We start from the raw sequence: 19,352 nt of genomic DNA on the forward strand, positions 1-19,352 counted from the left end.
ATGTCTTAAAACAGAGAATTTTTTAGTGGGCAGCATTTACAACAAGGCCAGGGATCCTCTAGTAAAGTCAGTCAGGCTCTTTGTATCTATATGCAGGCCAAAAAGGTGAAGCAGTGTGTGAAAAATAAGTCCAACCTTACTGCTTTCATAGGACTTACAAGGCTAAGTAGCAGAGCTGTGTATTAGATTCAACCGTCCAACCAAGTATCAACTGTCTGTGTTTGATGGTTTGCTGTTCTGGAGTATTCAGGTTTGTGTTAACACAATGCTGATCAGGGATGAAAGCCCATCAAACTGTTAAGGTTAATAAGCCATGTCCAGGCCCCTCTTCTGTGGAACCAGCTTCCAGTTTGTAGTCAGGACACAGACACTATAGAGAGGGATATTATACCTCTTATGTCAAACTGAGTGATTTATGGCCCCAATAAATTATTCATGAGCATAGGAAGTAATAAAGGAATTAATAAAAATATGATATTAATAAAATTATGATATTCATCCAAATATGGTAGTTCATAGCTCATTATTTTTCCCCCAAAAAATAAATTACTTGAATATTAAAAAAGTTTTTATATCAAATAGCATTCTTTTATTTTTAAGCCATTAAAAAAGTTTTTACTTTTTATGCTTAAAAAACGCCATCTGGTGGTGGGTTAGTGCGTGTGTGCGCGCGCCCGAGCCTGTGTGTCTGTGCGCGCTCATGCGCGCGCCTGTGTCTGGGCCCGTGCTTGTGTCTCTGGGTCCGTGCTTGTGTGTGTGTGTGAAAATGTGTTAAACCAGAGTAAAAGTGCTTAGTTAAACTTGTGCTTTTGTAACGTTCAGTATGGCGAGACATACAGGTTGCATGCCTCGTTGGAAAACTTTATTTCAATTTATTTGCATTAGTTTAATCCGAACAAGGAGATTTAGAATCAAAGTCAGAGTCGCAAAAAACTCTCGCGATCCCCCAAGCATAAGCGCACCGCGGCTCCCACCAAAAACCTCCTGAAAAACCCTCCGTCTTTCTCCAAAAAACGCACAACAACAACAAAAACCCCTAGAATAACTCGATAAAACTCTCGCGGCTCCCACCCAACCCTTAGGCAAACAAGCAGGAAACCTCGTGAAAAAACCCTCCGTATTTTTATCCAAATACGCGCAACAAAAAAAACCCTAGAATAACTTGTTAGGGACCCCTCTATTCCCAAAACCTTATATTCGAAAACAGGGAATACTCCTGAAAAAAATCGTTAGTCTTTTTTTCTCAAACCAGCCCTCTGACTAACTCCGTCTCAAATTCAGCGCACAGCCTAAATTGTGCTTCTTGCTCGCGCCGTCTCACATCCAGCGCACAGAGAAAAGCGTCTGTCCTACTCCCCGTCTCAGCTCCCGAATGCTGCTTACCTCTTTCAAACTTTGCGCCCGAGACCAACTCCGCCTCCGAGGCGTGCCTTACTTCGCCCCGCTGCCAATCACACATCAAATGGGCGGCTCCCGAGGCACCCCGGTTAGCCAATCGGCTACAGGTCCAATTTTACGATCTCAGGCAGAGGTTCAGACTAGGACGGGGCTCCCACAAGACTCCTGTCTCCAGAAATATACAAGTCCATACCAACTGCTCTGCAACCCAGTGTTTCTGGTTCTCTCACCAACATCGATTTTTTGAGATATTTTTTTATGAACCACCAAGAGAGCCATTTTACCCCCCAGTACAGAAGACTGCATTTGGATCTGAGGGCAGCAGCGGGGACAAGTGATTGTAATGAAGCAACGGACATTTCATGGCTGGTCTTAGATAATCGTGAGTTATTGTGTCTTATGGTGAAAAGTACATAGTTTTGCAAGAGGCATACAAGCACTGTGGAAAAAGTAATCGTGTGTAAGTCCTCTAAAACTGTTTTTGTGAACACTTTGCTCCCTACATTATGCTTTGAAATTGTGATACATGTAATGTGATCATCAAAGAACATGAGTTTTTAAAAACGTTTATTCTTACGCTTTTAAAGTATGTCAGATTATCATAAAACACTTATTTGTATAATGTTTTTCTTACACCGTGTGTAATTTTTATAGAAATCTTTTTTTTATTGCATCAATGTGTAATTATCTATCTTTGATAAATAAAATATTTAATCTTGTATTTGTGTACTTTGTGGTTATTAAAAAACAAGATTGTGACATATTGCACTGATAAACACAGATGGCTGAAAGAAATGTTTGATGGAAAAAGGGAAACAGGTGTTTTGCTGTTAAACTTTGAGGTTCTAAGTTTAAATAAGAAAATGCATAGAGGAAACTAGCAGCCCCGAATCTGTATGTAAAACATGGAAACTTCACAGCAGTGATACTTGTTCATACATAGTTGCACTTATTCTTTGTTATGATACTTTACTGCTCCAATGAAACAACAAGATCTCATTTTAAAGTACATTTTTTGCCATCCTGCCATCTCATTTGCCATGTTCTCTTAATATCTTAGAGCTATTTCCAGGGGCAAGAATGTTGATGTTAGATTCTGTTTTAAATCAGCTTGTGATCTTAAAGTCACTCTCATAGCACTGATTTTAGAGTAATGTGCAACAGTTGTAATCTCATTTAAATTTCCAAACTGTCCTTTTCTCCAGTCAGGGTTATGGTGAAATTTAACTTGCTCTTTTGTGTAATTGCACATGGCCCATCACAGGACCCCTTAGTAAGCTGTACAGCAGAAGTTTCAATTCACTTTCATCTATGCATCAGTCACCTGGTAGTGAGACTGTTAGTCACACAAATGGTGGACAAAAAGTAATTTTCCAATGTAGAATAAATCAAATGATTCAATTAACATTTATGGTTTTATTTATTATTATTATTACACATTTTTTCAGTCCTCTTACATATATGGCAAAGTGTGTATGGACTTTATGGGCGGGGACTGTACCTTAACTGTGAAGCTCACATTTTTAACACAATCTTTGTGTGCATTCCTTACATAATACCAGTATGGCAACGAGTTTATGACTTATCTGTTTTTCTTTTCTCAAAGAAAAGACAGAAAACTTCACAATATGTGAAGTTACAGCACAGTTTCTCCAAATGTGTGCTTCTTTTTTCAGTCAGGGGGCTTTTCAGAGCATCTACATTAGCTCAGGTAATAAAAGTACAATCAGTAAGTGTACTTTAACATTTGAGGTTCCGATCGAGTCTTGCTTAGATGATGTGAACTATTTCATGGACCTGTTTTTTTTCTTCTTTTTTTTTTACATTATGCATCAAACTTATGCAAATCAGTTGTAATTTATTTGAACAAATGAAGGGACAAGCAACTCCTGTTTACCTTCTGTGATGCATTTACTTCTTACACATTAAACTAGATGTTAGTGTTCTCAGAGGTAACATGTCTCATGTTACCATCTTGTATTTCTAAAACCCAGCCTCAGTGTTCATCCTGTAGACTCTCGGATGGAATCACCATTGATCTAGATATTCAATAATTTCATCACGACATCTTTAACGTGTTACGTTTTTGTTGTTTTTATGTTTTACATAAAAAACTTCAAATTTCTATATTTTCAAATAAAAGCACAGTGACATGGAAAGTGTGGGATTAAAGAAATTATTTTACGGTTACTGTTCATAACCATCATCTTTATCATTGCATTAATTATCATTTCATCAAAGCATTTATTGAAGCTGTTGGCATGATGTTATAATTTTTATTACAGGTGCAGTTATAACCACTTTAAATCGTTGAGTTAAATCTATAATCTTAAAAGCTTATATGCTGATGATATGGTTACAGTAAAAATAGTACCTGAGCAAAGGCCTGAATGTGTTCAGCAACATGTTGCACTAGAGTTTACTTGACAACAGGTGACAGGAGAAGAGGACAAGTCCATGGGGACCTCAAAGGCCTGAGATCATCACCTTATTTGGAAGAAGATGTCAGAAAGGGGAACTTCTGTGTCTGCATTTATCTCTTAAAATTGATCATTGTCTGTAAAAGAGGCAAATAATGTTCTTAAGATGCAAATTATGTGCTTGTAAACGCAAGAGGGGGCGTTATAATACCCTGATGTTATAAAAGCAATCTGAAGTGTATTTTTGGGCGGACATCTACAGCTGATGTTTTCCAGTGTACATCTCTCCACGCTGCGTGTGTTTCATTAAAATCAATTGTTTGACCAACCTCTTCTGAACCATCGTTGTTTTACTCCCGTCCTCAATATCGGACCCTTAACAAAAGGTATCTTTCTTTAATGATGTTGCTGCAGCGTTCTCAAATACTAATTATTCTGGGGTTTTTATGGTCAAACTATGTGATTTTCCAAATGTGTGTAGAGTAAAATGACCTTCTTCTTATGATGTTGTTGTGAATCATTCAGGATTAACAACACAAATTGATAGCAGAAACAGTCTGTCTTATAGTTCTCAGACGTTACCGCTAGTTTTACAAACACAGTCTTCTTCAGCTCTGTTTTTGTAGCTTTTATGAAACTGATTTTCCATAGTACAAGTAGCATTTAATTTTTCTTTGCTCTCCAGTATAAATGCAAGAATTTGCAGGCTTTATTGAAACTGTCACAAATGTAACACTCAATGCCAAAAACAGGGTTGATCAGTGTTTCTATGAACACTGCTTCGTATATAAATCCCAACAAAACTGGCAATTACCTTGTAGAGGAATTTCTTTCATTTATGTATTGATCACATTGTTTATTGGTAATGCTTTTAGGTCACTGTTTTAGCATGTCTGCCTCATACTCCATTCAAACAGTTAGATGGTGGGGGTCTGGTAAGGAAGTTGGGGGTAGCAGACAACTCCACAGGAAGAGTCTTTTTGTCTTTTCTCCACTGTAAGAGATAGCAAGGGAGTGTGAAACTTTCTTTGGGGGAAAGACCAAAGGTGTGAACACAGCTGTGTACTGCCTTTTGTTCCTGTAGGTATTTAACTGAGAGCCATGCTAGGCTCAGTGAGAGACTCTGCTCATCGTCTGCCCCAGCAATGGCAGCTCACCGCTTGTCTGCAGGCTTTATTAAATGCAAAACTTCCACAACAACCTCTAAACAGTGGTTTATGGCTTTTTATCATCTGCAACACCACGTAACACTTGGATGTTAGATTCTTTTACCAGTCAGTGTTGTTAGCCCCAACCCCCAGGCTCCAGGTGTCTGAGCTCTAACCCTGGCTGCCAAATGTCCCCCTGAGGCCTTTGTGCCTTTTACCACCAGACTAAGTTTGTAGTCCAATCTACTAATATTATTTTATTTTTTTATTATAGCACAAGGTTCAGTTAGGTTACTACTTTGACTTTCTCACTTTGAGCACATTTCTGAGTGATATTTTATCAAACCTTTACTCGAGTGTTTTTGACACTAGCAGCTGTACTTCTACTTAAGTAAAAATTGCCTGCACTTTTGCCACCTTAGTTGCCACTTTTCTGGAGTTTGTACAGTTTTTATATTTCAACATTTTACGTGTTATCCTTGATCACAGTTCTAAACAAATTAACTTTCTTGACATCAAAGTAACCCAAAAAAGCAACTATATGTCCAGTTCTCTTTACTCCAAACCTGGTTTAAGGCTATGCTGTTGTTGTGATATGGCCATACAAATAATATTAAGTTGAACTAATCTTAAGAAAAATATGGTTGCTTCATGGCTACCTGTTCAGAGAATTTGCAGGCTTGTATGGAAACTGTCACAATGTAACACTCACACTGTCAAAACAGGGTTGATCCATGTTTCTATGAACACTGATTCATATATCAACAGCTCTGAAAATCCTTTTTTATTTTTTTTTAAAGTAATGCAGAACAGGATCTCTGTGCCTCTAAAAAACCCAACCAAACTGGCAATCACCTCTAAACAAATGAAAGTAGTTTATGGATCTTTATCACCTGCAACACCATGTAACACCTAGATGTTAGACTCTTTTACCACTCAGTGTTGTTAGCCCCCCCCCCCCACAACTCTCAGGCTCCAGGTGTCTGAGCTCTAACCCTGGCTGCCAAATGTCCCCCTGAGGCCTTTGTGCCTTTTACCACCAGACTAAGTTTGTAGTCCTATCTACTAATATTATTTTATTTTTTATTATAGCACAAGGTTCAGTTAGGTTACTACTTTGACTTTCTCACTTTGAGCACATTTCTGACCCGATACTTTATCAAACCTTTTACTCAAGTGTTTTTGACACTAACAGCTGTACCTCTACTTAAGTAAAAAATTGCCTGCACTTTTGCCACCTCAGTTGCCACTTTTCTGGAGTTTGTACATTTTTTTACATTCACATTTTCAAGGGTTTATGTGTTATCCTTGATCACAGTTCTAAACAAGTTAACTTTCTTGACATAAAAGTTGCCCAAAAAAGACAAATATATGTCCAGTTCAGAGCGTGTCAGGCTACATTTCACTGTGTGTTATACTTGTATAACTATGCATGTGACAAATAAAGAACCTTGAACCTTGAGACCCCTGCTTTGCAGCTATAGTTGTCTTTTTTGCCAGTTTCCTACATTGCATGTCAATTTACATCCTAAAATAACCAGGCCTAGCAGAATTACACCACATTGTGCCACCTTACTTGACAATATTTTCACCAACAATATGGAAAACAACATTGTGAGCGGATTATTAATTAATGACATCAGTGATCACCTACCAGTTTTTGCAGTTTATAACACTAATTATAAGAGAAATCAGCATGAAGAACAACTGAGATACAGACGAGTAAGGACAGAAGAAACTATGAATGCACTTAAGAACGATCTATTAAATCAGGACTGGGACAACGTGTACAAAGAAACTGATATTGATATTGCATATGGCATATTTTTAAGAATATTCATGGAATTGTACGATAAAAACTGTCCAACAATAAAATACAACAGAAAGCACAAATATTCAGATAGACCATGGATCACTAAGGGTTTACAAAATGCATGTAAAAAGAAAAATACACTCTATAGGGAATTCCTAAAACAAAGAACAAAAGATGCTGAAAATAAATATAAAAAATACAAAAATAAGTTGACTAATATTATACGTGTATGTAGAAAGGAGTATTATAGTAAAACATTGAACAACAATAAACATAGTATGAAGGTGTAACCTGGACGTGTGTCCCTCTATCTATAAAGAGATGATCTATACAGCTCGCCCAAGTGCAATGTCTACAATATCTGAATCTAGGTTTGGGAAGGAGATTGGCGGTAGCAACTCTGTAAGAGCAATAAGACTTCCAACCCACATAACACGCACGACAACAGGTTTGTGAAACAAAGTTTGCTTTATATATATATTTTCTTTGGATCAGTTCCCTTTGCTCATTCTCAATATAGGGATACCTTCAAATGTAGTAACCATCTCAAATGCATTACAAAATAATTGAAACAATCAAAACAGATGTAAGACAGGAAAGAAAACACAATATTTCAACACCCCAAAGAAAAGGAAAAAGAAAAGAAAATGTGGTACCACTAGACTTTTACTGGTTGTCAACAGTTAGTTTTTATGATGTCAGTTTCATTTAGTTACCAGTTTATTTGGGTTTGAGAACAAAAAACAACCTGAGTTCCAGGCGAAGAAAAAAAAGTAGCAAAAGAAAATGATAAAGTGTCTCTCAGGTGGACTTACTTTTGTTTTGTTTTTTTCCTACCCCCCTCCTGGTACGGCAGGCATCAACGAGTCGCGTCCTGACACACAGAAGGCCTCCACAGCAGTAACAGTGTCTTAGATCTGCAATGGCAGCTCCTTGTGCAGCACACATGGAATTGTTCCTCAACAAAAAACCAGTCTGCACACAAACATGCAGAATGTTAGATGTCCACATTCCTTAAAAGTCCTTATTCCTAATGTCCTTGGTTCTTTTTAAATATTAAAATAAATTGCATCTTGTGACAGATTAAAAGTAAATACACTGGCATTACTGTGCATCACCCGCAGTTACAGCTACAGCACAGCTATTGCACGTGAACTGCGCATAACCACTTAGCTGGCCGCGCGGAACTAGCAGGCCCAAGAACGTAAAAAACACTAAACACTCATAATAAACAAAACTGTCACAACATCGCAATACTATGAAAACACATCTTAAACATCATTAAACACATTTACTACTATTCTGACTGGTTAGTTATTTTTTTAGTGCATTGAACTGCAATAGCGGTGCTAAGTGAGCTAGGCTAACTCACCAGAATAGTTCAAAAAGTTCGAAGAAACACTCCGACTCCTTCGAGGTAGGTACCCGTCTGTGGTTCACCGCTAACGGCAGCTCTCTCACAAATGTTAATGGAACCTCTTTTTCCTCTTTCAACTGGAAAACCGTGCTTCGCGGCAGCATGGAGTTTTTTCCTTGCCGTCTTTGTTCCTCTACACCACACCTTCACGCGCACCGAGCTGCAGGTGATGCCTTCAGGGCAAGCCCGGAAATTAAACTATCAGACGAGAAGTACGATGCATTCAAAGAACCCTGTACTTCTGATTGCTGTAAATCTTACCAGGGTTACAAAGGGAATATGGGATGTTTTAAACGGTATCATTAAAAATAATTCTGGACAACAAAGTTATCCTCAATATTTTATTAACAATGGCAATATTATGGAAAACAATGCTGATGTGGTCAACAGCTTTAATCATTATTTTGTAAATATTGGACCAAATCTGGCAGAACAAATTCCTGACTCACTGCCATCAGTAGACTGTAGTGAATGCCTGATTGATAGGAACCCTAACTCAATGTTCCTCACAGCAGTGGAGGAAAAAGAAATAATTGACACTGTACACAGGTGTAAATATAAAACATCTACTGATTGTAATGATATTGACATGATAATCATCAAGAAGGTCATTGAAGGAATTGTAGGACCTCTAACATATATTTGCAACTTATCATTTCAGACTGGAAAAGTTCCAAACAAAATGAAAATAGCTAAAGTTGTGCCGCTGTATAAAACTGGGGATAGACACCACTTCACAAATTACAGGCCGGTTTCTTTACTACCCCAATTCTCCAAAATCCTAGAAAACCTGTTTAATAAACGATTAGACAAATTCTTAGATAAATATAAATTACTCTCTGACAGTCAATATGGATTCAGATCAAAAAGATCAACATCTCTGGCATTAATCGAAACAATTGAGGAGATTACAAATGCTATAGACTAGAGCTGGGCGATATGACCCAAAATTCATATCTCGATATTTTTTAGCTGGATGGCGATATAAGATATATATCTCGATATTTTTTTTAAAGCCATAAAGTAAGAACAAAAAGAGAGTTTTTAGTCAAAGCTGTGTCCCAGATGTCACACAGGCACTTTTTATTAACATACAGCATAGATGTGAAAAAAACTACTCAAAAATAAATTATGAGCATTTATTAAATAATGATGCTCTATAAATAAAAGAAAACTATGTTGTTTTGTGCATAACAAAGAGCTCACAATTGTGCAGTCAAAATATAAACTAACAGACGCTGAGCATAATAACATAGACAGATTTCACAGCTGCTCTGTTCCCAACTTCTACTGCGTGACTGACAGCCTGGAGTTTGAAATCCGCTTCGTAACCATGTCTCTGGACAGGTGCCATTTATGGTCCTTATACACACACAATACGGTAATATTACGTTGAAGCACAGTACGTATCACTCCGCGAGGCTCCTCGGTAGCCGTAATGCTCCGACAATCCATCAAGCGGTGCAGCTCCGTAGCTTAGCAAAGTCGAACTAAAACATTTATTGACAGATTGCTGAGCGCTGTGTATCACATAAAATCGGTTCGCGGTCATCAAGCACAAACAGAATTCATACAAAAGGAGCGCAGTCAACTTTTGAGAAAATGAAAGGATTTCAGGCCATGCATGGCATTAGCGTGGCTAGCTCATTAGCATGGTTAGCTCGTTAACACCGTCCAGCCCCACGCACGGGGCAATGCGCAGTAACTCATTAACGGAGATTTGCCGTGTCCATCTTGTCGCTGCCTGCAGGTGAAGCGATGGGGGAGGAGGGGGAGTTGTGTTCAGTGAAGGAGAGGCGAGGTCGAGTAACATTGCGTAAAGACAAAAGTGGACAAAAGAGAGGCAAACTTGCGGCTCCGCAACTATAATTATAACGTAACATAGACTATATCGATATTGTCACATCTTATATCTCGTATAAAAATATATCGATATTTTTAAAAAACTCGATATATCGCCCAGCACTACTATAGACCAGAAACAGTATGCAGCTGGACTATTTCTGGATCTCAAGAAAGCATTCGACACAATCAATCATGACATATTAATTAATAAACTAGAACGGTACGGGATCAGGGGGGTTGTACTGCACTGGGTGAAAAATTATTTAAGTGACAGGAAACAATTTGTGAAGCTGGGTGTCCATTCCTCACCATGCTTGGACATTGCTTGTGGTGTTCCACAAGGCTCTGTACTGGGTCCAAAATTATTTATTATTTATATAAATGATATTTGTAAGGTATCTGATATATTAAAATTAGTATTATTTGCAGATGACACAAATATTTTTTGTTCTGGGGGGAATCTAAAAGAACTGCTGGATACAGTTACTTCAGAAATGTGCAAAATTAAAAAATGGTTTAACAGGAACAAACTATTGCTAAATCTAAGTAAAACTAAAATAATCTTATTTGGGAATTCCCTTAGAAATGCACAAGCGCAGATTCATATAGATGGTGTGGAAATTGAAAGAGTACTTGAACATAAGTTTCTTGGTGTGATTATAGATGATAAATTAAACTGGAAGTCTCATATAAATCATATACATAACAAAATTTCAAGAAGTGTTTCAATCTTGAGTAAAGTAAAACACATTCTGGACCACAAATCACTCCACATTCTCTATTGTTCCCTGATTGCACCGTATTTGCATTACTGTGCAGAGGTTTGGGGCAATACTTACAAATGTTCGCCATCATCAATCTTTATATTACAAAAAAGGGCCATAAGGAGAATCCATAAAACTGGTTACAGAGATCATACAAATCCACTATTCTTAAAATCAAAAATTCTAAAATTCACAGATCTGGTTCATTTTCTCACTGCACAAATTATGTATAAAGCAATAAATAACCTGCTTCCTGACAATATTCTAAAACTGTTTTCTAAAAGGGAACGGGAATACAATTTGAGGGGGGAATTAATTTTAAAACATCCTTGTATCCGCACAACATTAAAAAGTTTTTGCATCTCTGTGTGTGGAGTGAAGCTGTGGAACAGACTAAGTAAAGATATGAAGCAATGTCCGAGCATGGTGCAGTTTAAAAAGCGGTTTAAGGATATGGTTTTTACAGGGTACAGGGAGGAGGCAGAGATTTGATAGGGTGTTCTTGTCCAATATTTTCATGTGTGTGCGGGTGCACGGGTATGTTGGTATGGGTATATATATCTGTAGGTTGTGTATCCTTTGAGGTGTTACTGGGGTTATTGAAAATGTGTATATGTGTGTATGTGTATATACGTATGTATGGATAGATAGAAACATATATATAAATATATATATATATAAAAAAATTAATAAATAAATTTAAAAAAAATACACATAACATATAATGTAATTGCAAGGAGGTATTTCTGTAGTCTATTGATTACTACATAGTGGAAAGGGGGTGGGATTAAATAAGCTTATGCTTCTTCCTGCTCCTTTTTGAACATGAAAGTTATTTGTAGTTGTGGTTGCTCGTTTTCCTTTTGTTTTGCTTTGTTTATTTGTCTCTTTGAATTCTATGTTGTTGTACTTTTTCAACATGTTCAAAATAAAGATTCAATCAATCAATCAATCAATCAATTGTCTAAATGCAGTGCAGGCAAATGGCTAGAATCTAGCCTGGATTTGCATGTAGGCAATCCTTTTTTGGTGTCCGTTCCTATCAAATAAGTGGCCTGCACCCCACAAAGTACAGGTTAATAACGATGTAAGGTGGGGAAAAAAAAATTTTTCCCCAGAAATTTATGATGAAATAACCCAACACTTAAAACTACTTATGCTATACTTAAATTTACTTAATGCAATTATTTAATTCTTAGCTTAAAAAGCTTAAAAACATCCCAGATAGCAAGACGACATTGAATCTATGTTGATTTTTCATCCGAACCGTCGTATATGGTCGGGGTTGAAATGCCAATGTTGTAACAACATTGAAATACTGTGGTAAACCGACGGTCTTACTATAGAGACGTTGTAACGATGTTGATTCACCGTTGTTTTTTTGTCATTGATATTTGATCTATTTATAGTCGACCAGGTGACAACAACAACGTCGAGAAAACGTCTATTTATAGTTGACGATCATTCGGCTCCGGTCACCATCAAAAACCATCGATTTGTAGTTGAGCATTAAATTGCATTGCAACTGATCGGGTATAAAGTACCAGAGAAAGTAGATTTATTGTTCATTTGTTATCAATGACTTGGTCTAGTTCACCAGCTTTAAAAAATCGTGTCTACGTGCAATTTATGTATAGTTGACCGGGAAATTAAAGCAGCGATCACTTGGACTATTCCGCAGCACCCCTCTCACATTGGTACATCCCCCCAGGTATTCATTGTCTTCTACAGTAGAGCGGGACATTTGATTTACTCTCAGCGAAATTGACCGGAGAAGGCATCAGTTCATGCACTGCGCTGGCCTGCACCACGATTAGTATAAGGTAAGAATGAATGATTTTTTTTTCCTACTCGTTATTTCCATGTTTACATTTGAATAACAGTAAAAAACTCGTTAATGTTGTACATTAACGAGTTTTTTTTTACTGTTATTTACGTCCGAAATTGTGTCTACTTCTTGCAATCCGTCAACAAATAAACTGCACTGCGAACAAAGTATATCAAGAAAGAAAAGATTTTCGTTTCATAATTTCTTCGTTATATTCCCTTACAAAGCTAGCTTTAACGCTTCGAGGTTTCCTTTGTTCTTGGAACAAAGGCGCTTGACCCAGACTTTCGCTCTGTAGTTGCTTAGTACTACAAAAAATTCTAAATCTGTGATATATGATTGATAAACGTAAAGTTAACTGTATAAACGTGTTCAATGACTTTGTTACTTTTGATGATTGGAGAGCACTCGCTTCAATTCGCACACGAAAACTTTAGACTCAGTTTGAATGCTCACGCAGCATGCCCACGTGACTGTACGTTGCACGCGTACATGACTTTCCGTTTGTGCCTTGTATAATGAATAAGGCTACGTCCACATGTACCAGCGTATTTTTGAAACCGCTGATTTTTCTATGCGTTTGCACCTTTTGTCCACACGTAATGTATGTCTGGCCGTACGTTGTGTTTGTATTTCCAGGCACATTTCACGAAGCAGAACGCAGTCGTCAGAGATATCCACGTGAACGCTGTGATACGTCTGACCTTCAGTCCGAAGAAGAAACCCAGACCAGGCTTAAAAGAAAGCACAAGTAAAACCTTTTTATTCACAAACATATCTTTGATTGTTAAGAATTTATGATCTTGTCTTTTATACATATCTGTGGTGCATGCATACTGCAATATCACCACATAATATAGTCCAAAAAGTGGAAGTTTGTAAACTTTTTAAAAATGCAAAGCCGTGTACACTTGTGCACTTCAAAAATTCATTGTATACTGTACCTTCTTGCACGTCTCTGTTTCCTGTGTGTGTTGTTAGAAATCAAACTAACTTTAGGAAACAATATGCCAAAAGCATATTTACAATTACTTAAGACCGTTTTTAATTTCTTTTCTTTAGACCAAATCCCCTGTACACATATATGGACTCAGAGGATGAGCAGCCTACAAAAAAACGGTTTCCCCAGGCCCCTCGAGTGAAAATACCAGGTAATAAAATACTGACTAGTGTCTGTGTACATATCTGTGTCTGACACGAGGAAACTTTTCTGACAAGTTGTCTGTATTCTTAAATACTTAAAAAATTATCTTTTTCTAAACAGCCCTCATCACTCCACAGTCTGCCCCCCAGACCACTGATAGCAACCATCATAATGCCCCACCCAGCTTCCGGCACCTTTCGCCACTCCGGCACAAACCGACACAGCTTTGCGATCTCGCCAGCATGCAGAGTCTGATGTCTTCCCTATAGATGGTATGCTTTTAAAAAAGCATCACAATGTCATTGTACTCTTATCTAAAAAAAATCCCCAATTTATACTCCTGAATGTCATCTTGTTGTGATTTTTTTTTTTTTTTTTTCTGTAGATTCCAGAGACTCTGTGAGGCCACTATTACAAGGCAAGTTTGAAAATCTTGGAATTTCACAGTTTACATGGTATAACAAATATATGTGACAGGCAAAAACTAGTAAACACTTTTAGCAGTTACAAGAACTAACAAATGAATATCCAACAAAAGGGAATAGAAATACATTGTACTGCCAATACTTTGGTTTATTCTTTGTATGACTTGAAAATCAGGCTTTAGGGAAAACTAAATGACATGTTTCTATCATCAATTACATGAAGTAAACACACAAGCACTTGCATACACATTTAAGACATGAGACACGCTAATTCCATCTCATAAAATGTGTCTATAGGTGAGACGCTTTGCGTTGATTGGTGCTGCTGGACCACACTGGAGGTGCGAGTCCGCCGTGTAATGGTTTATGCCATTACAAAGGAGCTGGCCTCTGTACTCAACTGGGCAGGGGAAAAAACCAAGGACCAGACAAAGCAAAAAAGGGCATTTAAAGAGACAGCGCTGTGCAGATGCATATTTGGTAAGTTTTAACATTTATTGTAGTTTTATGAGCCTAAAGTGAACAATAAAGGGATCAATTGATGTGCTGGGTGCGTTTCACATTTCCTATGTCTGGTTTTTGCTATATTACTTTGTCTTTCTTAATAACAAGACTTTCATGTCCGGTTAATCTGGAGATGGAGTCTTTGGTTTTTGGCTTGTTTTGTCCTCGGGTTGTACACTTTGTACAGCCCGAGGACCCCATGTTTTCTTTCTTTTTTTTTAAAGGATACACGTGTATCCTTTAAAAAAAAAAACGGCACACCATGCTAAGACATATCACATTTTCAGCTTATAGCTCTTTGGGAATCAAATGCGGCAGTTTGCTGATTTCCGCCTGGTGACTTTCATGTTTATCAGCCTAGGAGTTTACATACTTTCTCCCTGCTGAAGACAATTAACAAGAGCTTATTCATGTGCTCTAATTCCCTTTTTTTTGTCTTTGTTTTTTTGTGTGTGTGTCTATTTTTGTCCTAGATGGCCTTGCGCAGCAGGTAGGGGCGAACTCTATGTCTGAGTTGGTCTTTGCTCAAGCAGTCCAGAAATGGCTCAGATATGCTCCAGATCGTACGGGTGGCGCGCAGGACGCACATCATCCATCCCCATCCCGGAGTAAATGATAAAAAGTGACGTGAAACATAGAAATGTAAATAGGAAACTTTGTCTTTTAATAAAGTATTTTGCAAATGATACATGTCTATTGACCTTTTTTGTTTTTGTTTTTTTTTTTTTTCAATAAAAAGCAACTGTGCGAAAGAGGTGGAAAATCAATACCACAGCTCAACAGTGTTTCAATATCAGAATCTGACATTGTTTCAATGTCAACAGTGTTAGAAAATATAACGTAGAATCAATGTCAGGTTTCAACATTGATTCAACATCAAAACCTGACGTTGTTTCAACGTTAAAAATGGGTGCAAGAGTGACGTTGGGTCAACGTCACACTTCAACGTTGCTTCAATGACGTCGCCTGATATTGACTCAACATTGTTTCAATGTTTCCTTGCTATCTGGGATACTATCAGTTTTGTAAAATTTAAAATGTAATTTCTCAATTTTAGTTTTAAATGAGAGCAGAATGTTAATCCCATTGAGCAGCAAATACATGTTACTAAAAGCAGTGCACGGTCAGTTGTGTAGACGGTACATGTTGTTTCTCCTCTGAGTTTAATTGTGAAAGACATTTGCTATAAAAATATTTTATTTTGAAGGATCAACAGGAAATTATCAGGGTTGCTCTGTCTAAGTTAAGAACACCAAACTTTTAGTGCATCAGCGGCTGTGTGTATTTGTTATCAGGACTTTAACCGGAGATGAAGATGTTGCTGCCACTCCTGCTCCTCGTACTCGGTAAGAGCGCTCTTTGAATGCAAACACAACGACACAGCTGTTTGTGCTTTTAGACAGCATAAAGTCTGTAACATGAGTTTACTGGATGTAAACTGACTGTATTTGACTTTATTCTTTATAACCTCCTCTGGGACTTCATGCAGGGCGCTCACAGGGTTACAGTTGAGTTCATATCTGTTTAAGATGAACTATCTGTGTGTTCCAGACGTCTGTTTCTTACTGATAGAACCACAAACCTGCCAGAGTGTAGTGACGTTTGACAAGATTAAAAAAATAGAAGAAAAAAAAACAAGCCATGACCAATCCATTTGTTTTAAGCAAGTGCCCAATGATACAGATGAAAATACGTTGTGTTGTGTACTATCTGTAGACACATGTGTGACATAGGTCAGTGTTAAATTAAAAACTATATTTGTAGCAGATTGTTCCAAGAGCAAAAATGTCTTCTATCTTTTCTTAACTGTTTTATGTTAGCAGTGCAGTGTTCCAGGTATATTTAAGTTTATGAGTGATGTGGAGAGCAAAGATACTAAAACACTTCAGATTATTTTCTGTTTGGCAGAAACCGTTTCAAATGTGTTTTATTTGAATTTATTATCTCAAATGTTTCGGCAAGATCTCTGATCATGTTTGAAACCTCTCAGCTCTAATGCAGGAGTCCAGGTTTTCTACACGCTGCGAGTCATCAGCTGGATGTTGAACATGATGACTGCAGATAACTAAAGCACCTCTCCAACAGCCAAACCCATCTGTTCTCTCATTGGATTGTTAAATTTGTGATTGACATGACATTGACCAATCAGCTGAAAGGAAAACAAATTGGATAAAAATTTGTATGTGTAGTTTAAATCCACACACAGCCAGGAAACCTGTGCGCAGAGTTTTACACATAATTTTTTGCTTTGTATCTGTAAGCAGATCTTAACAAAAAAAATTGTAACTCATGTAAATAGTTTTTACAAAAACAAATCTTTTTTACACACACACAAATTCTCATCTGTAGATGCACAAACATACAATTTTCACATATTTCGGTTTACAAGGTTACAAAACTCAGTTCACAAATACGCATTTGATTTACAAGTACAAAATATTTATGACCACAATTTGAGCCCATATGTTTCCTCCAGTTTTTGAAAGGTTGTACACATGCATCATGAGTTAAAGTATTATCAGCGAGCCCGTTCTCACTCCCGAGGCGTAACATCCCGACGTTTTTTCACGTCCCGCGGTGTTTTTGAGGAACGCGAAAGGTGACCTTCCGTGTTCTTATGGTACACGCCGGGATATGGATAAAATCCAGTGGAATGACTGTCACGGTGAGTTGTGTGGCTGTCAGTGGCTGGACCCACGTGCAGGACTCGGAGACAAAGCATGAACTTAAACGGCAGCTTTATTTGCTGGAGAATCACGCTTGGCGTTACATAAACAACAGCTTAAACTTAACTAGACCGGAGATGCTGACGGTAGACGACAATGAACACACACACAACCAATGTGGAGGACACAACAACAGGCAGGGAAAAACACAGGGCTTAAATACATACTGAGGTAATTAGGGAATGTGAAACAGGAGGAGAGCACAGCTGGGACTCATCAGACATCACAGGACAAGGGGAGACAAAACTCAACACACTGACATAGTACACAGACTTTCAAAGTAAAACAGGAAACTGAACAGAAGTAACAGAACCACAACCTAAGAACTAGAACACAAGAAATGCCAAGGAACTAGGGATACTAACAACAGAAATCAAAACACATCATGAAATCAAGGAAAACTTAATACAAACAGAAAAACACTGAGTCCACAGACTCAGGACCGTAACAATGACGCTCCCGCGGTAATAGATGTTCCAGCCCTGTATTGCAGCCCTAAACCTAACGTTATCCCTAACCCTAACCATAACCTTATTCGTAACCTTAACCAGCACTGTAATGACGTTAAATAGCGTTTTCCCAAGCGATTTTATGGAAAAGAGCAAACATGTGTAGATTGAGTCCAAACGGTTCTCATATGTCCTGAGTTTTCCGATGTCATCATTTAGGAACGTGTTGGGTGCCCGAAAACGTAATATGTTGACGATTTGTCACCTAGCGTAAAATGTTACGCTTTGGGAGTGAGAGCGTGCACAGTGAAGTGAGTTAAAATGATCTTGTCCACTGAGTTTAATTCTTCTTTAGTTGGATGATTACAAACTCACTGATCTGATCTAAATAAAAGGAAATAGTTAAGACTCTAAATGACAGAAAACAAAACTAACAGCATGTGTTACAGGCAGAGATGGGCAGTAACGCATTACTTGTAACGCGTTACTGTAATCTGATTACTTTTTTCAAGTAACGAGTAGAGTAAGGGATTACTATTGCAAGAACGGTAATTAGATTACCGTTACTTTCCCGTAGGAACGCTGCGTTACTGCGTTACTAAAACCATGATATTTTGCGAGAATGTCTCATGACAGTGACGTAAGCGAGTGCGACGTTCGTGACAACAGCTGTGTGCAGATCAGCAATGGATAATATATCGAGTGCGGGAGAGAGTATGAGCGTGCAGCGTTTAAAGCGTGGAAGTACTGACCTTACTTTGAGTTTGATTCCATAAAAAGTGACAAAAACATTAGTGTCCGTTGTGCGTGGGAAGAAAACTTCTTTTTGCAGCAAAAAAACCCCTAAACTTCCAATCAAGCAGCGGGAGTGCGCTACCACGTAATGTGAAATTCACAGAGAAACTCGCGGATTCTTCCACTGACCGCTGCGGCACACCTGCACCAGGGTAAACCTCCGCCTACCCCACTCCTGCTATACAGGTGAAAATAGAGCAACAGGACCGCTAGTCTTTGATTTTATTTATTTTCTGCTGTGTTTTACTTGCATCTATTTGAAAGAGTGAGTGTAAACAAAAAAAAAAAAAAAATTTATGTGCTGGAATGTGCAGAAAATAGGTTTAAATGTTAAACAAATTTCTTCCAGTCAGAGAATGTTGCATATAATTAAATTTTTGCTTCATGCATCAAGTTAAAAGATTAAAACTAATAAAACAAGTTTTAAAAAGAGACTTTTCCATTTGATTACATTTTGCATGATGGATTATGCAGAAAAAGTAGAATTGGGCTGAAAGATCTATCACTTTATCACCTATTCAGGTTGTAAATCGTGTTTTTAAAAAGTAACTAAGTAACTAAGTAATTAATTACTTTTGAAAATAAGTAATCAGTAAAGTAATGGGATTACTTTTTGAGGGAAGTAATCAGTAATTAGTAACTGATTACTTTTTTCAAGTAACTTGACCAACACTGT

General features: G+C 37.7%; 1 long non-coding RNA gene across 1 annotated transcript; it reads right to left on the reverse strand.

The window, feature by feature from the left end:
* Positions 1–6,665: 6,665 nt before the first annotated feature.
* LOC106097437 (uncharacterized) lies at positions 6,666–8,461 on the reverse strand. The gene is made up of 2 exons (XR_001223684.3): positions 8,152–8,461; positions 6,666–7,754 (listed from the first exon to the last, which is right to left on the reverse strand). It is a non-coding gene; the product is annotated as an uncharacterized LOC106097437 (long non-coding RNA).
* Positions 8,462–19,352: the final 10,891 nt, after the last annotated feature.

The sequence above is a fragment of the Oreochromis niloticus genome, linkage group LG5 (assembly GCF_001858045.2).
Source record: "Oreochromis niloticus isolate F11D_XX linkage group LG5, O_niloticus_UMD_NMBU, whole genome shotgun sequence".
Classification (NCBI taxonomy): domain Eukaryota; kingdom Metazoa; phylum Chordata; class Actinopteri; order Cichliformes; family Cichlidae; genus Oreochromis; species Oreochromis niloticus.